The sequence below is a fragment of the Leuciscus leuciscus genome (genome assembly GCF_965113295.1).
Source record: "Leuciscus leuciscus genome assembly, chromosome: 1".
Taxonomy (NCBI): domain Eukaryota; kingdom Metazoa; phylum Chordata; class Actinopteri; order Cypriniformes; family Leuciscidae; genus Leuciscus; species Leuciscus leuciscus.
Window position 1 is genome coordinate 79,358,596 of NC_138725.1, and position 25,876 is coordinate 79,384,471.

General features: G+C 41.3%; 2 protein-coding genes across 3 annotated transcripts in view; one reads left to right on the plus strand and one right to left on the minus strand.

Moving 5' to 3' along the window:
• LOC309510979 (uncharacterized protein) overlaps nt 1-25,876 on the plus strand; it is a 120,182-nt gene that overhangs the window by 80,419 nt on the left and 13,887 nt on the right. The window lies entirely within an intron of this gene.
• The window catches only part of LOC309511319 (zinc finger protein 862-like), a 210,061-nt gene that overhangs the window by 73,381 nt on the left and 110,804 nt on the right, over nt 1-25,876 (minus strand). The gene's annotated exons all lie outside the window — the stretch shown is intronic.

The window sequence follows — 25,876 nt, forward strand, 5'->3', positions numbered from 1 at the left end:
TTCTGTGCTTTCTTCTGCCTGTTTCACACAAACTCTGCCTGCAGTGCATATGTGATACAGCAGTAGCACACACTCATGTGCTTTCTCATATGCCACATCTGCAGTGCACAAATAATCTATGTATAAAATAATCCGCTGTATATCACAAACACAACATTTACTTATTTTTATTTCACATCCAAAAGTTATAAAATGGCTTATCAGCATTGCTATTCTCTTTGTATACACTTTTTCATAGATGTCACATTTAAACACACTACATGTCAACAACATTTTTAATCAATTCATTACTTTATACTTGTATAGTAACACTTTAGATTTATATATTACAAAGCTCACGCAAGTGGCAAAACATTTAAACATGGCAAAACATCACGTATAGTGATGAGGACATTATACGTAAAAGAGCACCGTCCTTCGGATGAGATGTTAAACCGAGGTCCTGACTCTCTGCGGCACATTGTGATTACATTACTACATTTTCATAACAATCTATGTTAATTCTAAACACAAACCATTCCCTGTCACTTTAATTTAGCATGTGCAGCAAAGCAAAAACACAGCAAACAATTGTTGCACTACTGTATGTATGCCAAGAGACATTGCTGTACCGCACCCGCATGCAGTGTGAAAGCTCTAACCTGTTAACATGAGTACGCAAAAACATTATGCAATGCAGACAGACTGTGTGAAACAGGTGCAACATTCTGTTCTTGTGCTAAATTAAGGCATGCTTCTTTCATGTTGCAAACTTAGGGTGCTGGTGGAAAAATCGTGATTTCTGCAGTTTAGAAATCACACAAAACCACATTGCTAATTTATTACATTTCAATTAATGGGTTAAAGTAACTACAGCCCTAGTTGTTAAAGAGCTTAAATAACTAACACATCTTTCCCATAAACAGCTGTCACGTGTTTGTGTGATCCACAACAAACATATTAATCAAACACTACTGTAAAAACACACAGCTTCTCACATGAAATCTTGATTTGTAGCATTCATGTGTGCATGCCATTAACATCAACCTACCCTTTGATATTCCCTGGGATTATCTACAGTTTGCTGCAACGTCCAGTCTTCCACAAACTCACATGAACAGTTATCGAAGGCAAACTCCAGCCGACGCACACGTGTCAAGGAGAATGAACCGTTTACGATGATACCTCTCCTTTCTTCTGCCGTGAAGGGGACAAACCCACCTCACACAGCCTTATAAGACTCCTACAAAAATAACAAAGCGCAACTTCCATTAAGATTATCATACATAGACAAACATACAACTAATAATTATTCATGAAAAAACAAAAACACATTCTATTTTAACCTATCACACTTTACACAATTACCTGTCTTTCTAGGCTTTGACAAATATGTGATGCCTTTGTATGTCAAAGATAACAACACTATTTCTTCCTGCCTCCTGTAAAACGCCAGTGAAATATTTGTGCCGATTTGCTCCTTCAGTAACATTCAACACATCATGAAGGTGTCCTTCAACCTGATATTTTTCTCTTTTCTCCATTGTTAATTTCTGGAAAAAACAACAACAGCACCAATTCAAGTGCAGCAATTTCTTGACTAATAGGTTCATTATTATTATATATTTAGAGAATTTATTGGCATTTACAAGACAATATACACCCATTTTCATAATCAATGCAAAATAATAACCTCTTTCTCTGTCAGATGAATTCGTCTGAAAGATATATAAGCATATCTATAATGTGTTTAACAATTGTATTTGCATAATTATTATGATGAATTTATCATTTCTAAATGAAGTATAGCATTATTTAAAAAACAGTTATTTAGGAGTTGTCAATGGTTCATAAGATCACTTATAAAGTGTAAGTAAGTGTAAGTGTGATTCCCTTTCAAGGGAACTCCCGTTGCGTCGAAACTGACGCTATGGGAACGCTTTGCGTGATGACGTCTTGAAGCACATGTAAAATCAGTCCAATGGTGTGGCGGAACGTCAGAGGCGGGTGACGTCACGTACCAGGAAGCTATAAAAGCCGGCCCGAAACAGAAAACGAAAGCTTTCTGAGTCTTCAGTTGCGCTCTGTGTTGAATCTGTCCTTGTTATTTGGTGTTGTCTGTCTATATTATATATATATATATTCAGTTTGGCGAGCAAGCAGCAGTTTAGAGTGTGTGTCCATCCCTGCCCGCGTTATTTAACGGGAGGTGATACTCACACTCTTTGTGTTGTTTGTTTGGGTGAGGAGCATGCCCAGTCAGCACTCGAGGGTGGTGACTGTGTGCATTGCGACGCGCTTCCATTGCGTACGCTCCGATCCCGCTTGGCTCGGTTCAATCCCGATCACGTTCCCCAGGGCTTGGGTCCCGCCGCTGCCGAGGCACGGCGTCGATCTCAGACCTGGGGTTCACAAATGGATTTATCAGTGGATGTTGAGACGGGCTCTGCCTTATCTCAACATCCTTCTGATACATCCAGTGCCTCTCATCAGGGTGTGGAAGCACGCGCTGCGGTTTCTTCCCCCCCGATGGAGGCACCAATACTGCAATTGTCCAGCTCTGAGGAGTTGGACGTTGTTAGTATTGAAGCTGAGTCTGAGGATTCGCCACCTCAGTCTCACGCTTTTGAGGAATTGCTCGATGTTGTCACGAGAGCAGTTCACAGATTATCTATTGAGTGGCCAGAGGATAGGCAAGGACGTTCGTTCGAAAAGTAAGCTCGACGAACGCTTCCTGCCATCTCGTACACAGCCTCAGCGAAGAAGCCTTCCGTTTTTCCCCGATCTCCACACCGAGGTGTCGAGATCGTGGGGAAAACCGGTTTCATACAGAGTGTATGCACCACAAACATCCCACTATTCTTCCATTCACAAATATAAAGAATATGGTTATGGGGAGATGCCGAAGGTGGAGGAGACGCTTGCGAGCTATCTCTCTCCAGCAACGGCATCTTCCCTGAAAGCTCCTTCACTTCCCTCTAAGCCAGTAAAATTCACATCATCTCTGGTTCATAAATCGTATGCAGCCGCTGGTCAAGCTGCAGCGTGTCTGCATACGATGTCTATTATGCAAGCCTATCAGGCAGAATTATTGGGGGATTTAGAGGAGGGCGGGGGAATTGGTCCTGACACAGTGGCTGAACTACGCAGAGCCACAGATCTGTCTCTCAGGGCCACCAAGGAGACCGCTAAATCAATCGGGCGGTCTATGGCAGCCCTGGTGGCCACTGAGAGGCATCTGTGGCTCAATTTGAGCGATATAAAAGAGAAAGAAAAGCACGTTCTCTTAGATGCTCCGGTTTCCACTGTTGGTTTATTTGGTGATGCAGTAAACAGTGCGGTAGCTAAATCTCAGGAAGCTGCTAAACAGGCAGCTGCATTACAAAAACTTCTCCCCCGCCGTTCTTTCATTGAGGCTGCTGAGCGGGAGCAGCCTCACTCCTCTAAAAAGAGCGCTGAACATCATGCCACTCAAAAACAGAGTGTGTCCTCTCGTGCTCCCCCACAAAAATCTCGGGGACACGGAGGGCGCTCTCAAACCCAGCAGTCTTCGAGGGGTAAAACGGATCTGCGGACCGTTATTACCGCCAAGAAGGCTGCTGGGAAAAAGTCCTGATGTCTGAGGGCTCAGGACAAATGAGGGTAGTCCCCCCGAAGCAGAGCGGTTAACACCTCTTTTCACGGTGCCCGTCTCTCTTCGGTGCCCTCAGGGGACCGTTCTGCCAACCCTGCCACCTCTGGTGTTACAGGGCGCAGCGGTCTCCGGCGAGCACATATCTCAAGGTCCACCTGGAAACGTAGTGGACTCGGGATGCCCGCCCCCTCTGAGGAGGGTGCTAGAGCAGTCTGTTTGCTCGTTCCCTGCCGGTGCGCCGTTACAGGGCGACGAACCGACTACTCAACAGCAGGAGAAAAATACGGTGCCGTCTCTCTTCGGTGCCCTCAGGGGACCGTTTTTGCCAACCCTGCCGCCTCCGGTGTTACAGGGCGCAGCGGTCTCCGGCGAGCACATATCTCAAGGTCCACCCGGTAACGTAGTGGCCTCGGGATGCCCGCCCCCTCTGAGGAGGGTGCTGGAGCAGTCTGTTTGGTCGTTCCCTGCCGGTGCGCCGTTACAGGGCGACGAACCATCTACTCAACAGCAACAAAATCCAGAAACCAGTCTCGAGAGACTGGTACCTCTAGTAGAATCTTTGACAGCGTGGAAGCTACTGTCAAATGTTTCTCGTTGGGTCCTGCAGACCGTGGAAAAAGGGTATTAGATACAATTCTATTAACGCCCACCGCGGTTTATGGGGGTCCTGCCCACAGTGGTGGGCCCCGAGCAGGTTCTGGTTATGGAACAGGAAGTAAACACTCTGTTAGAGAAAGGGGCCATAGAATATGTACCCCTCTCCAACAGGGAAACCGGGTTTTACAGCCGGTACTTCATAGTTCCAAAAAAGGACGGGGGATTGCGTCCCATTTTAGATCTTCGAGTTCTGTACGAGTCAGCCATGCAGCTCAAGTTCAAAATGTTAACCTTGAGACAAATCGTGCCACAGATCAGGTCCGAGGACTGGTTTGTCACGATAGACCTCAAGGACGCATATTTCCATCCGTCCGTGTCATTGGAAGTTCCTGAGGTTTGCTTTCGGGGGCAAAGCATACCAATATCGAGTTCTTCCATTCGGCCTGGCTTTATCACCCCGCACTTTCACCAAATGCGTGGATGCAGCTCTGGCGCCTCTGCGCCTCCGGGGTATTCGCATCACGAACTACATCGACGATTGGTTGATTTGAGTTCAGTCGCATTAGATGGCGGTTCAACATCGAGATGTTGTTCTCGCCCATATGAAAGAGTTGGGGTTACGGCTGAACGCCAAGAAGAGTGTGCTTTCTCCATTTTAGAGGACCACTTTTTTAGGCGTGGTTTGGGATTCAGTGTCGATGCAGGCGCGCCTGTCATCGCCACGCTTCGATTCCATCCTGGCAGCTGTGAGAAGTGTAAAGCTAGGCCAGCTACTCACTGTCAAACAGTTCCAGAGACTGTTGGGTCTCATGGCAGCAGCTTCCAACGGGATACCTTTTGGACTGCTGCACATGAGGCCCCTGCAGTGGTGGCTCAGGACCAGAGGGTTTTTCCCCGAGGGGCAACCCATTTCGCACAATCAAGGTCACGCGGTGATGCCTACGTGCCTTGGTTATGTGGAAGAAACCTTGGTTCCTGTCCCAGGGCCCAGTGCTGGGAGCTCCTTGTCGTCGCAAACTGCTAACGACGGATGCTTCCCTCACGGGTTGGGGAGCGATCCTGAGGGTCGCTCATCTCAAGGTCTGTGGGAGGACCATCATCGTTCCTGGCATTCTATAGCCTAGAGATGTTAGCTGTCTTCCGGGCTCTGAGGAGCTTTATCACAGGTCTCAGGGGACACCATGTGTAGTACATACGGACAACACGTCGGTAGTCGCCTATATCAAGGGGGTTTGCGCTGGCATGCCATATCCTCTTGTGGTCCCAGGGGAAGTTGCTGTCACTCAAGGCAGCCTACATCCCCGGGGTCCAGAATATAGGAGCAGACACTCTGTCGAGACAGGGGCCGAGGCCCCTGATATGGAAATTATAAGTGGATCTGTTTGCGTCTCGAGAGACGTCTCACTGTCCACTTTTGGTTCTCCTTCACGCATCCAGCTCCTCTGGGACTGGATGCTATGGTACAGACGTGGCCGAGGCTACGTCTGTACGCCTTTCCCCCAGTTGCTCTGCTCCCGGGAGTTCTGGAAAGAGTTCGCAGGGACCGGGTTTGCCTGCTTTTTATAGCCCCGCGCTGGCCGGGCAGAGTATGGTTTCCCGATCTTGTGTCCCTCCTCGACGGGCATCCTCTGGAGCTACCCGTCAGGAGGGACCTTCTGTCCCAAGCAGGGGGCTCAATATTTCACCCCCGCCCAGAACTGTGGAACCTGTGGGCTTGGCCTCTGAGGGGGCCCAGCTCATAGAGTCAGGTCTCTCAACTGAGGTTGTTGAGACCATTCTACAGTCCAGAGCTCCCTCCACGAGGAAACTTTATGCCCTGAACTGAAGAGTATTCACCTCTTTGTGTAGTGACCGTCGGTTGGATCCAGTCAACTGCCCAATTGGTACAGTTCTGGAGTTCCTGCAGGACCGGTTCACTGCAGGTCTGACCCCGTCCACTTTAAAGGTTTATGTGGTGGCCGTAGGTGCTTACCACAGTCCTTTGGGTGGAATGTCTGTGGGGAAAGACCCTTTGGTATCTCGTTTCCCTCGTGGCACTTGGAGGTCCTCCTCCCTTTCGAAATCGGACCAGGAGGCGAATAATTTGCTTTGCCCTGTTCGGGCGTTAGACGCGTATGTCCACAGAGCTGCCCTGTGGCGTAAAAGTGACTTTTGCTCCCCTAACAAGGGAGGTCCAGTGTCTAAGCAAAGGATGAGCAAGTGGGTGGTTGAGACTATCTCACTGGCTTATGAGGCGGCTGGACAGCCTTCTCCTTTGGCTGTCCGGTCGCTCTCTACTAGGAGTATGGCGGCCTCTAAGGCCCTTATATCAGGAGTATCGTTACAGGACGTCTGTGATGCGGCAGGCTGGTCCTCACCGCACACCTTCGTCAGGTTCTACTCTCTGGATTTAGACTCTACTCCAGGGTCTCATGTTTTGTCTTCTTAGTGCTGCTCACATGATTACACACAGGACAGACATTTGTAGCTATGGAGGCGTTGGTATAGACGTTCCCATAGCGTCAGTTTCGACGCAACGGGAGTTCCCTTGAAAGGGAACGCCTCGGTTACGACTGTAACCTCGGTTCCCTGAAGAGGGAACGAGCGTTGCGTCGCCTTGCCATATCTCCTTCATGCCTGTCAGCGCGACTTCAGACTTTACGAAGCTTTCGTTTTCTGTTTCGGGCCGGCTTTTATAGCTTCCTGGTACGTGACGTCACCCGCCTCTGACGTTCCGCCACACCATTGGACTGATTTTACATGTGCTTCAAGACGTCATCACGCAAAGCGTTCCCATAGCGTCAGTTTCGATGCAACGCTCGTTTCCTCTTCAGGGAACCGAGGTTACAGTCGTAACCGAGGCGTTTTAATAAATTCGGGTAGTTATAAAGCATTTAGTAAAAATAAAAGAGTAATTTTGGTCAATAAAAATGACTTACAATATTAATTAACAACTATGTTTTAATTAAAACGCTTTAAAAAAACCGCTATTGCACATAAAATAATAATAATTTTGGTCCCTAACATACAATGCCAACAACAACTATATTGTTCAAACTACACTATTAAACATTCAAAATAAAAGAAAACGAGTCATTTGGGACATTACAACACACATACAACATGAATTAACAAGTAGGTTCTTCAAAATACTCTATTGCACGTCCAAATTGCACAAAATCAAACACTAACCTTTCCATTCTTTAAAAGAATCAACTTTAAAAAAGTGAAACAATCTTTCAATGTCGTTGTTTTTGTTTGTTTGCGATTAGCTAAATGATACCCTTGCTCCCGTTTAAAACTCCTATCTCCCGACGAGACCCGTTTTTTTTGTCTGAATGCAACTTTATATGTTGAAATTAAAGGAAACAATTATTCTATTTCTTTAGTTAACTTATATTTACATTTTAATCCTCCTTTTTTAAATGAAAAAAAAAATTGTTTACAAAAAAATTTTAATTTTTTTTTAAATTACATTCACTCATTTCCATTACTTCACTTCCCATGGGCTCAAACAGATCGAACCCAAAACCTTTGTCAGTCATTAAGCACAGTAAAACACAACAGTTTTAGTCTATTTGGCATCTTGGGTAAGGCATCTAGCCACATATATCATTTTGTTCTCAGGTTTCTCAAAGAGACTTTAACTCAAAGATCCCAGAGGATTTCTTTTTTTAAATTTTTTTAATTATTTATTATTGTTTTGTTCATTTGATCCGATTTACCTGTTCCACACTCCAGCCCAGTTGGTGGCGGTAATGCTCCTATTAAGTTGGTTGCCAACCCCCATAAAACCCTAAAGAAGAAGAAGAAGAAGAAGATCGAACCCAGATCGAACAAGGTAACAATATAATCAAACAAGCTAAACAAGGCAACAACATAATAGAACAAGCTAAACAACCTTTACAACAGAGTCAAACACTTTAAATTAGTTAAACAAGCCAACAACATAATTGGTCAAGCTAAGCTAACCAAATAACATAATTGAACAAGCTAACCACACAAAACAGACAAACAAATAAATGGCTGTGTAATGCTTACTCTTGACCCTTCATCCCTATGATTGCATAGCCATTGTATCCAGGTCAAATGGTTATCACTGATATTACAATATGACCATGAGGATAACATTGAATCAGAGTTTGAGCTTTTGACTGTTGCAAAACTGCACAAACCCTATTAAAAACCCCATTAGTGTATCCATTATGGTCACTTTAAACAGTTTAAAAAGTGTAATTTTAAGTGTTAACCCCTTATAAAGGTTAGGTACTGTGATAACAAATAAACAAATAGAAAAAAATAGAATAGAACATTTACACATTGCAAATTATGTTGTTTGCATTAAATTTAATGAAACCAATAAAGACCAAGGCAAAGCAGTGTATTATGGGAGCATTAATTCACTTACCATGTTGGTAACCCATTTTGCAAAACATTATGTGCATGAGTGAATTTTACCAATTTTAGCCCAGTAATTCTTGCCTCCAACTGTTGTCCTTGGTAAGGATGATGTATGTGTGGTTGTTTTTATTTTCAGGGGGAAGAGCTGGTAGAAGCTTGATGTTCAAACGTATGCCAGTTTGACTCCCAATCCAAATTATTAGTAGTCTTTGCGTGGACTTTGGCTTCTCTTGTATTATTATTATTTTATTTTTATTATTTTGAATATTTGAGAATATGTTTGAATTTATTTACCTCTAAAAGTACCATATTTTCTATGTAAATTATGCTTATTTTTATGTAACTTCATTAAAAAAAATCATCCCAGTAAGTTCAGAGACCTAAAACCTAAAGATGAAGTGACTTTGGTGGCATCTGGTGTCTTATGTTGGTATAAAATTAACAAAAAACAATAATATCAATAACCACTAGATGGCTGTAGTACTGAATGGCTGATTGAACTCTATGAAACACTGTTATGACGAATTTGACCTCTTAATTTTTTTACTTTATCACAAGTTAAAATTGTAATTTAAAAAATATATATATATCTGTGTTAGGTGAGACTATACAAAGATGCAAAAATATGCTTAGATAAATATGCTATAAGGGAAATACAAAGTTGTAAATCATTCATCATTTATTTCAAACAAAAAACAACAATTTTAGATTTCTTTTTTCTTCTTTTCTTGACAAAAATAAAAAAAAAATGCTCTGAATTACAGTTTTTCCCATTCATTCCTATGGGTGCCCATTTTTGTCCATGAAAGCGAGATTAAACATAAAATATATATTCACAAATAAAAATTTTTTATCACGAATAAGAGGAGTTGACTATTCCCCTTTATGACGCTGTTATTTATATCAACTGATAATTTTTGTTTATGGCTATCTTTGCAACAAAATATGTGTTTTGCTAAACACTGTTACAAAATCACATACAATAACAAGTCAAACTGCCCAACTCAAAACCAAAATGGTGACCAAACATTTAAAATCATTCTACATATGAACCTGTTTATTCTTAATAAAAACCTTTGTTTCCATTAGACACAAAATGTTGAATTGGCTGAATTAAAAAATGTTTTGTGTCACAGACAACTTATTTTACTTAAGTTGTGTTTTTTACAGCGCACTAATTATTTGTGTTTTTGGGTATTTACTGTATATAGGAAACTGTACTGTCAGTTCACCAGCCTTGATTATGGCAGAGAATCTCGTATACACAGATGAGGAACCTGACTTCATTAATGGAGATAGGTTCCATTTTGCTGACGAAGAAAATACAAGGAATCTCCTTGATAAGTCGAGTCCCAAAATAGATAAATAGCCCTGGATAAGATGCAGTAGGCATTTTTGAGGAAAAGTACTTCAAGTGTTGTTTCTATATGATTTTTAGGTGCTGAATCCATTTCTGCCATATAACAAGTTGTAAACATCACTGTTTTGGCATAAACAATTAAAACAAAATGGCTGCCAAAAAAAAACAAAACGTTTTAATGCATTTATTGCAGTTTAAACATTAAACATTAGAACTAAACTATGCATTCTCAGAATATTTAATATGCATCCTCGCTCCTCTCAGGAAACTGATGATCAGGTCGTGCTTTCCAATGGACTTACCATCAACTGCATCATGATGTGTGGCAATGGCGGCACCATACACTTTCAGGGTGGAGGGAGACAACCTTCGCTCCAACCCTTCTTGCAGGAAGGAAAGCACGACACTGATCGGGCCTTTCGTGGGTTCTTGAAGTTTAGAAGAACACCAGTTGACGAAGAGGTTCCACTTCAATGCATAGGCATGTCTCGTGGACGATGCTCTAGCGGAAGTGATGGTAGCCACCACCGCTGGTGGTAGGGTACTCAAACCTGCCTCGTCCCGTCCAGGAACCACACAGAGGTTTCAAAGATCGGGACGAGGGTGCCATAGGGTGCCCCGTCCCTGAGAAAGCAGGTTCTTTCTCAGAGGAATTGGCCAGGGAGGTGCTGTCGCGAGGAGTACTAGTTCTTGGAACCAGGTGCGGTTGTGCCAATACAGGGCAACCAAAATTACCTGCTCCTCGTCCTCCCTGATCTTGCGCAAAGTCTGTGCAAAAAGGCTCGCTGGGGGAAACGCATACTTGCAGAGGCTCCGCGGCCAGCTGTGCGCCAGTGCATCCGTGCCGAGCGTGTCCTCGGTCAGAGAATAAAACAGGTCGCAGTGGGACGAGTCGTGGGAGGCAAACAGATCTACCTGTGCGTCCCCGAACTGATCCCAAATCAGCTGAACCGTCTGGGGATGGAGTCTCCATTCTCCAGCGAGAGGCCGAAGCCGAGACAGCTCGTCGGCCGCCTGGTTCAGGTCTCCCGGGATATAAATGGCTCAGGCGACCTCAGATGCTTCTGACTCCATATGAGGAGGTGGCGGGCAAGTTGCGACATACGGCGGGAGCGCAGACCACCTTGTCGGTTGATGTACGCTACTGTGGCGGTATTGTCTGATCGGACTAATACGTGCTGACCCCTGAGCAACGCACAGAAGCGGTGCAGGGCGAGACGTACAGCCTGCAACTCGAGGCATTTGACATGCCAAAGGCGCTGGGGTCTTGTCCAGGAGCCCGCGGCAGCATGTCCATTGCACATGGCGCCCCAGCCCATTGTGGAGGCATCTGTTGATACAACAACATGCCAGGAAACTCGTTCTATGGGCACTCCAGCCCATAGAAAACTGAGGTTCGTCCACGGGGTGAAGGTCTGACGGCAGGTTGAAGTCACTGGGATTCGAAGCGTGCCGTGTTGCCATGCCCACCTCGGGACTTGATCGCGAAGCCAAAGCTGAAGCGGTCTCATATGAAGCAAACCGAGCGATGTTACTGCGGCTGCGGATGCCATATGCCCCAGGAGCCTCTGAAATAGTTTCAGTGGAACCGCACTCTTGCCCTCGAACTGACGAAGGCAAGTTAGCAGTGACTGCGCGCGCTCGCTCGTAAGCTGCACGCACATGGCGACCGAGTCCGAGTCCGCACATGGCGACCGAGTTTGCTCTTCTCCCAGTTGACCCGAAGGCCCAGACAAGCTAGGTGCCGGAGCACTAGGTCCCTGTGTTCGCAAACCTTGTCTCGAGAGTGAGCTAGGATCAGCCAGTCGTCGAGAGGAACAAGGGCTGCCTCGACAACCTTTGTGAAGATGCGAGGAGACAGGGCTAGCCCGAAAGGGAGAACCGCGTACTGGTATGCCTGCCCCTCGAATTATATATATATACTGGTATGCCTCATTTGCATATGTAAACATGACATTTCAGAAAACTTGTAATACAAAAAATGTCTGTCTCTTTGTAAGTGAAAAACTGGAAAGGTTTTATGGTGATATCTATAACTTAAAAATTGTACCATATCCACCTGTAGTGTTTCGGCTGAGAATAATGCACCTATTGTTTCAATAACAATTACAAGAAAATGGGACCCTTATTTCAATGTTATACGGTGGATCCTTATTCAGGAGATACTGAACTTTCTAAAAATGTGGTATAACAACTTTTCCACAAAAATGCCTACAGGGTTACACAATCTTGAAGATTCGGACCTGACTATGACACGTTCTACAGTCACACTGATGTTGAACATTTCCTGAGGGACGAGGATGTCCACATCCCCCTTTTGCCTACTGTGGTGGACAGTCCTAGGGATACACTTAACTATGCCTATGACATAGATGGCATTGTTATAGAATTGAAAGAGATTACCGCAGTCAAGGCTTCAAGGCATTATTTGCTGGTGGGCAAGGTTGTAGGGACAAACCTTCAAACGCATTGGCACGCATTGAAGAAACACCTCCCTCTTAATGAGTTTAATGCTGCCGGGATATCTGCCCTAAAGAAGACCTTTGGGCACACGGTGGTTACCTGTTTAATATCTGCTGTGTCACTGCAGGAAAAAAATCCGCACCCAGCGAGAGCCAACGCTGCACAAGTGATCAACTCTGTTTTTCATGTGTTTACATCCAAATTGAAAACCCTGCCACCCAAAGACATGCAGCGTTCAACTGTGTTCAAAAATAACATCAATGACTTGGCCAGAAGGAATATTGTGGCTGACGACCAACAGTTCATACTTGACCTGTTAATGCAGGCAATCAGACAAGTTGACCAGGATCCAACTCAAAAAATCCTGTGTTTTCTTTACAAGTTTGGACAGAAACAAGCTAGCCCGATGGCACTCTGGTCAACAAGCAAGGAGTGGAAACCCTAACATGCCATGCAGCGTGCACACTCTCTGGGAAGGACCACAGGGTTGACATTATGTGGTCACGCTACGGCCTACAAGAAGTTGTGGGCCACAGGGGTAGCCTGTACACCTCCAACGCCATCCCAGAGGCTGCTAACTTTCAATCCAACTTGGATAGTCAACCCATGACAGTGTATAGAGAAGTAATCGACATATTCCACGGGGCACAACGTTATTCAAAAATAACATTCTTACAGATGTATGCCAACACACCCCATGTCCACATGACGGTTACCAAACACCCAGTGACCAGGGTGATTGCCACCTGCCGTGTCCACATAAAGAGCCACGCAAGAATGATACTGCAAAAGGCACACACCCACATTAAAAGCATGGATGACCTGGCCAGGAAATCCCAATTCAGAACACAAGCCAGGATCGAGGCAGTGTTCCTGATAAAGGACCACTTCCCACTCAGTTTAGACGCAAAGGATTTTTTTTACACACCAGCACTTCATCAACTGCTGGAGCAGACGCCAATGCTCATCCCTTTCAAAGACAACTCACATGGGTTGGGCCTGCGGCATGTGGTGCAACCTGTTGCGACCCACCTGACCAGCACGCTTGAATCACTGTTAAAAGATTCCCACGGTCAAGGGGGTTATAAGAACAGCTGGACCTCTTTCCAGATGGAGCTGGCCCTTGAGGAGATGTTTTATGGAAGGCTCTTCTATCCGCAATCCAGACCATACTCCATCAGCCTTGGGACCCACTCCACTGATCCCAACAGTCTTACAAAAAGGCGAGGTTTCCTGGGCCTGTCCCGTGTTGGTAGCGCCAGAGTCGGGAATCTCCACCGCCATTAAAAATCTGGATCAATGACCCAATCCAAAGAATGAGGATTGAAAGGATTTTCCCATTCACAGAAACACTTCAGGCAGAACCGGCTGTCATCGGCGAGGCACTCGTGCGGGTCATCCTTTCTGACCTACATGACAGAAATTAAAGAGTCAAGGGTCAAGAGCACAACTAAAGCAAACACCATCCAACTTTGGTAGAATTTGTAAACTACCTCTAATGTGGTAGTAAATGTTGAAGTGTAGTTATGCACTTGTGCCTTAAGAAAACGTTTGTTTTTGAAAAAAATATAATAATAATTTATGCAATCATTTGGTTTTGATTTCAGGGAATTGGTCATTTGACTAACATCTGTTGTTATCTGTGCAGTAAAAAATAATGTTCTGAAGACTATTTGCGGACTCATTTCAAAGGAAGTATATCTTTTATTTATTTCAAAAAGCATGTCCACCATCCAACTTGGTTAGACAATTTTTTTACTGCAAAGAAATTATATATTGTAATAACCAGTACAATTACTACACCATATCCTCTTGGCATGAAACACTCCCTGCAGGTGAAACAGTACTGGCCATTGTTTCTTGGCTTCCACAGAGGGATTTCTTGCTCTTCCAGTTGATGCAGACTGTAGCGCTCCCTCTCTCCTCCATGCTCCTTCAATAAGCTGATGGTTGGCATCCTCATAATCCACATAGGCAGGTGGCACATAGGCATCAGATCTATGGTTGCGTAAAAAGTTGTGCAGGCAAAGACACGCAAAGAGAATGGTCACAACTTTGTCTGGATTCAGGCAAATAGTTGTTCTAAAAACTCTGAAGCGATTTGCCAAAATTTCAAAGGCGTTTTCAACAACACGATGTGCCCGGGAAATATGGTAATTGTAAATCCTTTGATTTTTGCTCAGGTTTCAAAAAGGATAGGGCTTCATGAGATCCGTTTTCAGCGGGAAGGCCTCGTCACCGATGAACATGTAGGGCATCATGACATCAGTGTTGGGAAGGGTATCATCAGGGGGGGGGCATGCAGTAGGCCAGCGTCCATAGCAACTCTCAGACTGGGCAAACACACCAGCACCAGACACTCTGCCCTGGGTTCCTGCACTTGCATACACAAACCTGTATTGAGCGTCAACTACTGCAATAAGTATGATGGAAAACCATGACTTGTAGTTGTAAAACATGCTTCCAGTCTTGGCCGGGGGTTGAATAAAGATGTGTTTGCCATCCACAGCCCCTAAGCAGTGTGGAAAGTTCCACTTGTCAGCAAAATCTTTGGAAATGGCCTTCCACTCTGACTGAGTTGGTGGTGTCTGTGAAACAAGTGAGATGGAGACATGGTGAATCAACCAAATGAAGCTGAATAATCGCTATTTTTATTCAATCATTAGGATCGCCATACAGTTCAAAATGGTTTAATTTTCCTGTCCGAATTGACAAAATGTTTTTTTCTTTCTTTTCAACCACCATAAAATATGGGTATAACTATAACCAATGCTTATTAACAATTATGTCAAGGCTGAAGGCAGAATAAATACAACATCAAGGATTCAGACAACCACATAATTGTGGAATGTCCTTTTTACTTACATTTACATTTACTCACATAACTAATGTTAACAAAACCTTATTGTCAAAGTGTTACATTTAAAAGATGTGCAATAAAAAAAATAAAAAAAAATAAAAATAAAACAGCTTAATTCTTTCTGCTTACAGAGTGGACATGGGTAATGTGATTATTCTATACAAAAGGAGTACAAATATACATATTGTCATAGATCGCACCTCTGTGGCTCTCTCCAATCACCGAAGATCAGGTTCACCTGAGTATTGAACTTCAATTCCCATCAGCCCCGTACCTAGGACTAATCACCTGCACAGGTGCATCCACCTATCCTCCCTATTTATACGGACTCTGAACTCTTGATCATTGCGAAGTCTTGTTTTGCCACGGCTGACATTTCTGAGCGTTTTCTCTGCATTGTTCCGATTCCCTGTTTCCTGACCACTGCCTGTTTATTTACTCTCGTGTTTTGTCTGCTGCCTGCCCTGACCTCTGCCCGGTATTGTTTATGATTCTCTGCTGCCTGCCCCGACCTCTGCCTTACACTGTTTTTGATTCTGGATTGCCTTTGATATTGTTGACGCTGGTCTCTGACCCATCATTACACATATGACCATTACAGTAATTTACCTTTAAGTATTCGTCATGTAGTACAGAAGTTAGGGCTGCACAGGTCTCCATAACAATCCTGCTCAGTGTTGTGCTTCCAATTCGATACTGAAAACTTAACGAGTTGAAGGTTTCACCTGAGGATGGATGGATAGATAGATGGATGGATGGGTGGATGGGTGGATGGATGGGTGGATGGGTGGATGGGTGGATGGATGGGTGGGTGGGTATGGAAGATGTATAACATCATCACTCCTAGTTGAATGGAGAGGGATAAAGATAAACGGGATATTAAATTGTGATAAGATTTGTGGGCACACTCACCTGTTGTCAAAAACCGTATTGTGACAGATAGCCTGTCCAGAGAATAAATATGCACATGCTTTGCAATTCATCCATTTGGTTAACATGCAATTAAACTAATCAAGAGTTCTAGGCTTTGATGGGTTCTTATTTGTTCTCATAATTGCTGTATGAGATTTTTATAGATAACTATGCCTAGGGTCTTGAAGTTCTATCACACCACATGTAGCCTTGGTACAGTATATGTAACTCTTTAGGTATTAACAACATCACTGGTCACTATATGATAAAAGTGTGGAAATGAATCATAAGAAGAAGTTTATATTAGTTCCAGTTTGCTCTGTGTGGATGTATTGTTCTGTTCCAATGATGTTCTATGACTAAACCTTGAAGGGAAAAGATATCACCTATGGGGGTCAAAGCCTGTTCCCCAGTGGTATCTGCTGAACCTTTTGCAAGAGGCATATATACCCCTTCAGGTCTGTTGTGTGTGCACTGTAATTCATAATGCTACCTCTAGGGATATTGTGTTGAAGGAGAAGCGGGTAAAAAACAAAGAGAGAAGAAGAAGTGTGTGCTTAGTGCTAACATATGAAGTTACTGTTCAGAATAAAATGAGAAGTCTTGAAGATATACAGTGTCGTGCTTACTACTAATACAAGATCTAACAAATTGGCGACGAGGATACTACGTTTTGCATAACGTTACTGACTTTCAACCATGTATGTGCATGTCTCTGCACCGTCAGTGTTCCTGGCTTGCCCGGGAGAGTCTACCATGCCATTCGACATGTGGTTGCGCATGTTCAATAACTATCTAATGGTAATCAACGCAGTGGGCGATGCATGGCCTGAAGCTTGGAGGAGGGCTACATTACTTCACTGTCTAGGGGCGCAGAGGGTCAACGGATCTTTTATGCACTACCAGACACCGGTGAGACATACAATTCCGATGATGCTTTAAAAAAAATACTTCATGCCCAAAGTTAATGTTGTCGTGGAGCGGCATACATTCAGAAAAAGAGTACAAGCTTCACACGAAAACATACAACAGTACGTTGCTGCTTTACATGCACTCGCCGTTAACTGTGACTTTGGTGATAAAGTGGATGATATGATTCGCGATCAATTGCTTGAACATTTGCACAGTGATGATATTAGACAGAGACTGTTACTCGAGCCGGACCTGACATTACAGAAAGCAACTACCCTTGCAACACAATTAGAAGCCGCGGCTGAGCACGCAAAGAAAATGACGGCCGACAGAGATGCTCCAGTGCGAGCTGTACAAGAGGGAAACACCGTTCACGTCCGACGGCTGCCCCCGCTTCTTCAACCCGTAAGTCATGTTTCAGATGCGGTTCAGACAAACACCTAGCTAACTCAGCACAGTTCCCAGCTGCAAAGGTGTTTTGTAAATTATGCAACAAGAAGGGACATTTTGCTCGTGTGTGCCGTTCACCCCCAGCGAGTGATGTGCGCGAGGTGCAAGTGCATGACGTCACAGTGCTGTATCTAGAGAATTCTGCCGAAGTACCAAAGAAACTACATTGCAAAATGACTGTCAATACTCCTGCTTCACCTGGTACCACAGTACAATTCGTTGTGGATACAGGTTCTTCTGTGTCTATATTGCCTCTTCACATTTATAAACACCACTTCAGTGCAACACAATTATCAACACCTGCCATCCGTCTAGTGACTTATACACAGGAACACATACCTGTACTCGGATGCCTGCAAGCACAAGCGTGTGTATCGAATGCGTCAGCTGCTGCCACATTCTTCGTTGTGAATAAAGGGACTGCTTTGTTAGGCATGGACTTGATTTCTGCCCTAAAACTTCAAATAAAGGGTAATAATGTCTGCTCCTCGGTCATGGTCAATACCACATCCCTGACAGATACTGAAATAGGATGTGTAAAAAACTTTGTCCACAAGGCAAACATTTACCCCACAGTAAAACCTGTGCGTCAGAAATTGTGACGCTTACCTTTTGCAGTCCGAGCGTCTGTTTCAGCTGAATTAGATCGTCTGCTGAGAGCAGGCGTCATCAAAGGTGTGGATGCTTCAGCCTGGGTGTCCCCCATCGTTGTTACTGGGAAGAAAACAGGTGGGATACGAATGTGTGCCGACTTGAGAGAAGTTAACAAAGCCGTCATTACTGACTGTTATCCATTACCACACATTGATGAAATGCTTACCAGCCTTAGGGGTGCTACAGTATTTTCTACTATTGATCTGGCTAATGCATACTATCAGCTTCCCCTGCATGAGGAGTGTTGAGATATTACAGCTTTTATCACTCATCACGGCCTGTTCAGATTTTGCAGGGTTCCCTATGGCCTGGTGTCGGCACCTTCAGCTTTCCAAAAGATGATAGCCACCATCCTGGAGGGTGTACCAGGTGTCAAAAATTACCTGGATGATGTTATCGTGTATGATACATCTGAGAGTATGGCTTGAACCTCAGTACTGTGTTGCAGAAATTGAAAGAGTCTGGGCTGGTGTTAAATGATAAAAAATGCAATTTCAAACAAACTTCACTGCGGTTTCTGGGCCATGTAATCAACACTCATGGCATCCTACCTGATCGAGAGCATCTAGATGCTGTCCGTGAAGCTCCACCTCCATATGATACAGCATCTCTGCAATCCATCCTAGGATTAGTGTCCTGGTACTCAAAATTTCTTCCTGGGTTTGCAACAGTTGTTGCCCCAATGTGTGAGTGCGCTTAAGAAAAAGGACAATTTTCTTGGACGCCTGCTGCTCAAAGCAGTTTTGAGAACATTAAACAGATGCTTGTGTCCAGTCCGGCCCTTGCCATTTATGACCCCACACTTCATTCAGTCATTTCAATGGATGCCAGTGACTACTGTTTTACGGTGTGTACTTTACTCTTAACACCTTTTACCTATTTATTTATTATTCTCAGGTAAGGTAAAGAAAGTCAAATCTGACCTAAACCGTAAGCGTTCAAAAGGTACTTACAATTTGGTCAGAAGACTCCTCTGTGGTATGTTCTTATTAAGAGTCTTCCAGCATCATAAATCTAAGTCTCAGTAGGCAGATTTTGTAATCAATTAAATTTATTTTAATTGGTTACTTTTCTTTTTATAATAAACAAAAATATAAAAGGCGAATACAACTTAATCGTTTAAGTATAAAATACAATAGTCATGTTTTGAAACAAAGGTGTAGTAAGCTCTGGGCTTCTTCTCTTCTGCTTGGGGTTTCTTGTTCTCAGCTCTGGGCTTCTAGGCGTCGGGGGCACTGGCGTATCAGTATCCCAAGAGGCAGTCCGTTCATCAGTCTTTTATACTCCTTGTTTACAACTGGCATTTGGTTGACACTCCTCCAAAGTTTCCCAGATCCTTCTCCAGTCAGGTGCAAGCGGTCCACCTCTTCATGTCCTTGAACTCCAGTAAACTCAGCTAAGATGGCTGAGTTCATTTAAAGTTCTAGGAGTCCTCTAGCGCACACACATAATCGCAATTTTCTGCTCCTCTTAACATGGGTTGGCACAGTCACATATACATACATAACCAATTTCTGTACATCTATGCCAAAACAATATAAGCCATCTTTTACAAACAAAATAAATAACAACATTGAATGCAATGCATTACACTGGCTAAATATGTGTAACAAAAAGGCATCTATAATAAATAAGGAGGCAGGTAATTGCATTTTCTTGATATTATACAACACCCCCTTCATGCAATTATCCTGACTCTTTATCCTTCCTTCTCATAATTGTAGCACAGACTTTGTTCACTTCATCAAACTTTACCAATAACATAGACATTTGTCCATCATTCTTAAATAGATTGGTTTGTTACAGTTCATGCAATATTTCACCCAGTTTTGTTTTCTGGTTCCCATAACAGAAATAATCAATTATATTTCTTTTGTAATTGCATTAAAATTATTTATTTATCAAGGGGCAAAACTTTGTGCTCTGCTTGTTTATCATGTATTAGGCCAATTTGGATCTCAACAAAAATCCAGTACTTCAAGCACCCGGTCTCCCCTTAGAGGCGCGGCTCCACCCCTATAGCCCAGCTAGGGGATGCGCTTCCAGGTGAAACGTGGAAACGTGAGCCGCTGACATCTCCTAGGGTCTTTAGGGCACAAAGTTAGTATCTCTGGGGTATGATGGGTTTTCTTGCCCAAACTACTAGTTTAAACATCCCCCTTGGTTTGTACCAGTCTTGAAATGTATTCAATGTTCAAACAGTGCACAAGGTTTCTTTTTTTATTATTGCTTGTAAACATCCAGTTCCAAACCTCTGGGTCAAATATTGTCATGCAACTCATTTTCTCATTCAAATATCTTACACTAAATCCATCATTTCTTAAGCATTAACAGATTCTCAGATATCATAATTGTACCATCAAATATAAAAAAAACCTTTTGTAGTAATTGTTGCATAAACATATCACATCCTACAATTATTTATCTGGTTAATTATGGTTACATTTCATACATTTACTATAATCAGAATAATCCAGTTATTAAACCTTTGTATCCAGAGTAATTCTTCTAATGTTTCCCTTAATATCTGAGAACACTATATATGTTCAAACATAAATTATACAAGTCAATAAATCAATTTGTTCCTTGTTATACATATGGTTCCCATTGTAAAGTTTGCAAACAATCTCTCAAGTTAATAATGTCCATCTTTAAACATTTTATATTTTAAATTAAATGTACAAGTTCATCTTTTAACATGCCCTACGGTCACAAGAGTTTCTTCTTCAATTAGCATAGCATATATTTTAATTTACTTAATATATTATATACATTCAAAGTCCACTGAAGCCAATGAATCCTTTAATTCATAAAGATTTCAAAAGATTTCAAAAGCAAAAACAACAACATTATTTTCAGTAAGTTCTTACTATAAATTATCTTTACATCCCCATTATAAGGTTCACACTTTGTTACATCAGTATTTGGTGGCATCACACACATTAAAATTAACCCAATAATTATCTTATCAGGAGTTCTTACCCTAAACGTCTCCTTAGTTAAATCTAAGGTATAATCTTTTCTAACCCCAGATTTGTTTGTTACTATAGTATAATACCTTTTCACATAATACAATTAAATTATTCTTTATTCATTTACAATAATATATTTCGTTTTCTTAAATCATGTATTTATCAGTCAGTAAAAACCATAAACACAACTGGCATTATAGATGACATAAAATTATTACATTTTATGTTTACAATATCAAACACCCACTTCATAATAGTCCTTTTAGTTCTACGGTTCTTATTATATACGGTTCTTATTTTATTTATTTATTATAAATCATTAAAATAATAAAGTAATAATATTTACCAGGATTTCCCAAAAGGTTTAACTGACCCCAGCTAAGGTCTCAGTGCTGGTGGATGCAGAGCGGCCGTTTCTTACTATTACAGTCTATCTTGTTGTATAGTCTATTTGACTGAATAAGAGGCATATATATATACTGTAGGACTTCTTCTGCTATTTCCACCCCCTTCTTTGAAAGGGTTCCAGATTCAGTCAAGGCCATTTGGTGCTCTTGCATGGATCATAATGAGAGCTTGTTTGTCCTCATCTGCTCTCTTGCTGTTCTCAAACACTTCCATGATAAGCCTGCATCCAGGAGTGTCAATCAGGTCAACATTACAATATGTCTACTAGCACCTATTATTCATAATGAGCTCATTTTCAATTATTCATTTCTTTTTGTTTGTTATGGAAACATACTAAATTAACTTTAAGTTGTTTTCTCAACTCTTCTACAAGTTGATTGACCATCCTTGTCCAGTTTCTCTCCCAATCTTCTTTCTGCATATTAGAATGCTTTAATATAACAGATACTGCAATATTTTCCATAATCCTAATCTATTTTATGTGACTCTCATTAAATATTATTGGCCTACATGCTCCATATGCTATCATATTCGTGATTTAATATCACTCTTCGTTTCTGCTGCCAAGTACGTGCACACATTTTTTTTCCCTCTAAAAAGAAATACTGTCTATTTTCATTTTTAATTTTATCATGATATTTAGGATGATGTTTAAAAATAACCCATGTTTTATATCATTTTTCATTTCTCACTCTTACTACAAGTAGGAGGTATTAGCCTCCATGTATTACTTTATCTTATATACAACGGACAGTCCGGACAGCAGAGAGGATTATTGGTGCCCCCCTGCCAACCCTCCAGGACCTGTACTCTTCCAGAGTGAGGAAGAGAGCAGGTAAAATCATCACAGACTCCACTCACCCTGGACACCCTCTGTTTGAACTGTTACCGTCAGGACGGCGACACAGATCACTGGCCACAAGAACATCCAGGCACAGGAACAGTTTCTTTCCACAGGCCATTTCCCTTCTGAACACTTAACATGCCCCCCAAGGCATATGCCTGCAAGTGCAATACTCCCACTGTCTAGTGCAATATTCTCTTAACTCAGGTGATATTTATATTTATATTATTCATACTACTCAAAATACTGTAAATATGTTCATAATCTGTAACATGCACTAGACTCCCACTGTCTAGTGTAATATTCTCTAACTCAGGTGATATTTATATTTATATTATTCATACTTCTCAAAATACTGTAAATATGTTCATAATCTGTAAATGTTTATTCAGACTAAACCCAACTGTGACCCCTTTTTTTTACTTTTTATACTATTTTTTTTTATTTTTTTATTTTTTTTTTTTATATATTTTATTCTTAGAATTTGTATTACTATGTTTCTTGTTGTATTTGTATTTGTATATGTGCACTGGAAGCTTCAGTACCAAGAAAAATTCCTTGTGGGTGCAAGCACACTTGGCAATAAAGCTCTTTCTGATTCTGATTCTGATTCTGATATTACCATTATCTCTTGGTTATTTTTCCTTCTAGCCAATGCTAGAATATTCTTCAATATTCTTCACATTATTTAATAGTTTTCAAAATATTAGTTTCATTATCACCAAATAAGTCTCCATAACTGTATTAAGACTTTTAGGATTTGCTTCTATGCCATTTTCTAAATTACATTCTTACACAATTCATATTTCATTTGTCCATGAATGATGTTCTTAAACGTTGCTAAGACTGACTATACTGTTGCAGTGTTTACTGATGTCTTTCCATTTTCCCCAAATATTCCAGTTCTAACCAAATGTATACTTTTCTCTCTTATCGTCAAAATCTTAATTTCCTGTAATGTTCCTTTAGGGTAGATTCACCTTACAGTGAATAATCTCCGTTTACCTTCCTATTAAATATTTCTATCAGGACATTCACTTTAAACCATCTTGTTCTTTTCGTTTGTAATTCTAATATCATTGGGGGTTTTTCTCCAATTTTTGACCCTAATTTCCTTCACCTATATTCTAGTGCTTTATACAGTGGATTCATCAGGCAAGATTATGCAGATATGAGAATCCCATAATTTCAGTAGTTCCATAATGCAATATTCAAATGTTCTTCCTTTATGTACTATTAAATATATTTTTCCACTTTCTATATTTTATGCTTGTAGATTTTCCACATTAGCTTTATAGTTCAACTTCCTGCTTTCTTTTGCTCCCAAAAAGCTTTAGTTCACTTAAATCGCTTGTACAGTTAGGCTACAGTAAAATCAACAAAATGCCACATTGCTGCTACATCCATAATAATTTAAACAATCAATAATTATCATTTACCCACAGCAAATGATTTATATTAGCAGGATTTTTCTATATTTCAGCATTATTCTTCCCTCTTTTTGGACTATTTACTTTAATTGTTTTTGATAAGTAGATTCCAAAGTATCACTCTACCCACATCAAAAACTTTTAATATTTTACTGTTTTGTTAATCTTGTGCCAGCTCTTTCTCTTGGCACAGGCACTCGAGGTGTTTTGCTGCTGGTCTTGTTCAGTATTTCCTTGAAGACCAGCCGGTCGTGCTGAGTGAACCTCTGCTAGCAGGCTCTCCCCCTTCCAGAAGTTCACTGGCACACAGGATCACCTCTGCCTTTCAATCATGTATTTGGGACTTTTTTTTTTCCTTTCTTTTTCTTTTTAAATCACATTCCCCCTTTTTGGGAGATTTTTTTATTGTGATACATTCTTACGCTATATTGTAAATAGCGTTTCCATTAACCATTTCTCACTTTGGTTGGAATATTTCCTTCTTCAAAGCAAGATTTTAGGCTCTCTAGTTTTCTCCCAAGTCTCCTGGGACAAAACCAGCAGCCACTTGCTTTCTACGTCATTTGTATTTATCTCAATACATTATGACCATATTTACGAAGCTAGAAATATCCAGCTGTTTCCAAGTCTGATTACTTTGTACACCTTTGTTCCGTACTTTTGCCTAAAATGGTTAATCCACCAAAGGTCCATGCCCCAAATTCTATGCCTATTGCCTACCATATACCAGCAAATTACTTTGGTTAATGTCTTTCAAACATTCATCGCATTTAGTCCACAGCAACCCTGGTACAGAAACAGTCCTATGCATCCATGTGCTCGCCGATAGTCACTGGGTCATTCATTATTACTTTGAGGAGAACTCATCCTACAGTCCCGGCAGACAACAACACACTAGGTTCTCTCATTGTTTGTTGACAATCTTCTTTTTCAATTCATCATTAAATTAACCTCAGTCCTGATAATACCTCTCTAGTTATCTCTAACTTAAGAAGCTTTTCTTCATCTTAATCATACTTTTATTGTTAATTTCAATTTCATTTGTAACCTTGTTTTTTATAGCAAGGATCAAATTCCTTTTAAATCAGAGGAAATGTTCTAATAACTTAATCAACTATCCTCACGTTTATTATTATTTTTACATCTGTAAATGACTAATCTATTTAATCTATGTAAGCTTATTCAGACATGTCTTACAGTCACTCTGTATGCAGTACTTGTTGATTTTCAGTTTGTTAAATAGCTGTAAAATGAAAAATATTAATTTCATTTATCACATCTTGCCTGCAACTTTTATTAGTAGGCTATTAACAGCTGTTCCTGCATTTTGATTACTCTGCTGCATATCTTAATACTTTATATCAAAACTAATTTCAATTAATCAATATTCAAACATGGTCTTTGTTCTAAATATCCTAAAACTATGTGGTCAGTCTAAAGCAGTCACTATCCTCTTCCACTGTAGTAATAATTATACATTTACTTTTGTTATGTACATTATTATTTTATCATTATAATTATATATATATATATATATATATATATTTTTTTTTTTTTTTTTTTTATTCATTCCGACAATCCATCCACTTTTTCTCTCTCTATTTTTCTTCCGGCTTCTCCCGTTATAGGGGTCACCACAGTGGATCATCCACATATCTGTTTGGCACTGGGATTAACAACAAATTCCTTCCCTTGTGCGACCCAGCATTGGGAGTGCACTCATGCAACAGCAGGCGCTAGGACTTCCTAAAAATCCATGAACTACTATAATATGTAACCCACTTAATTACTTTAATATCTTATTTCTTGTTCACTATATTTAACATCCATATTTGACTTTTAAATAACTCCATTATAATTGTTGCATATCTTTAACATATGCAATAGTATTATATCTTTAACTTAAACAATAGTAATATTATAATGTCTGTCCCCATGTAGGAATATGTATCTTGTTATCAGTCAAAACTTCAAAGATTAAATTCTCACTAAGGTGTTAAATTTGGTCCAATATCTATTAT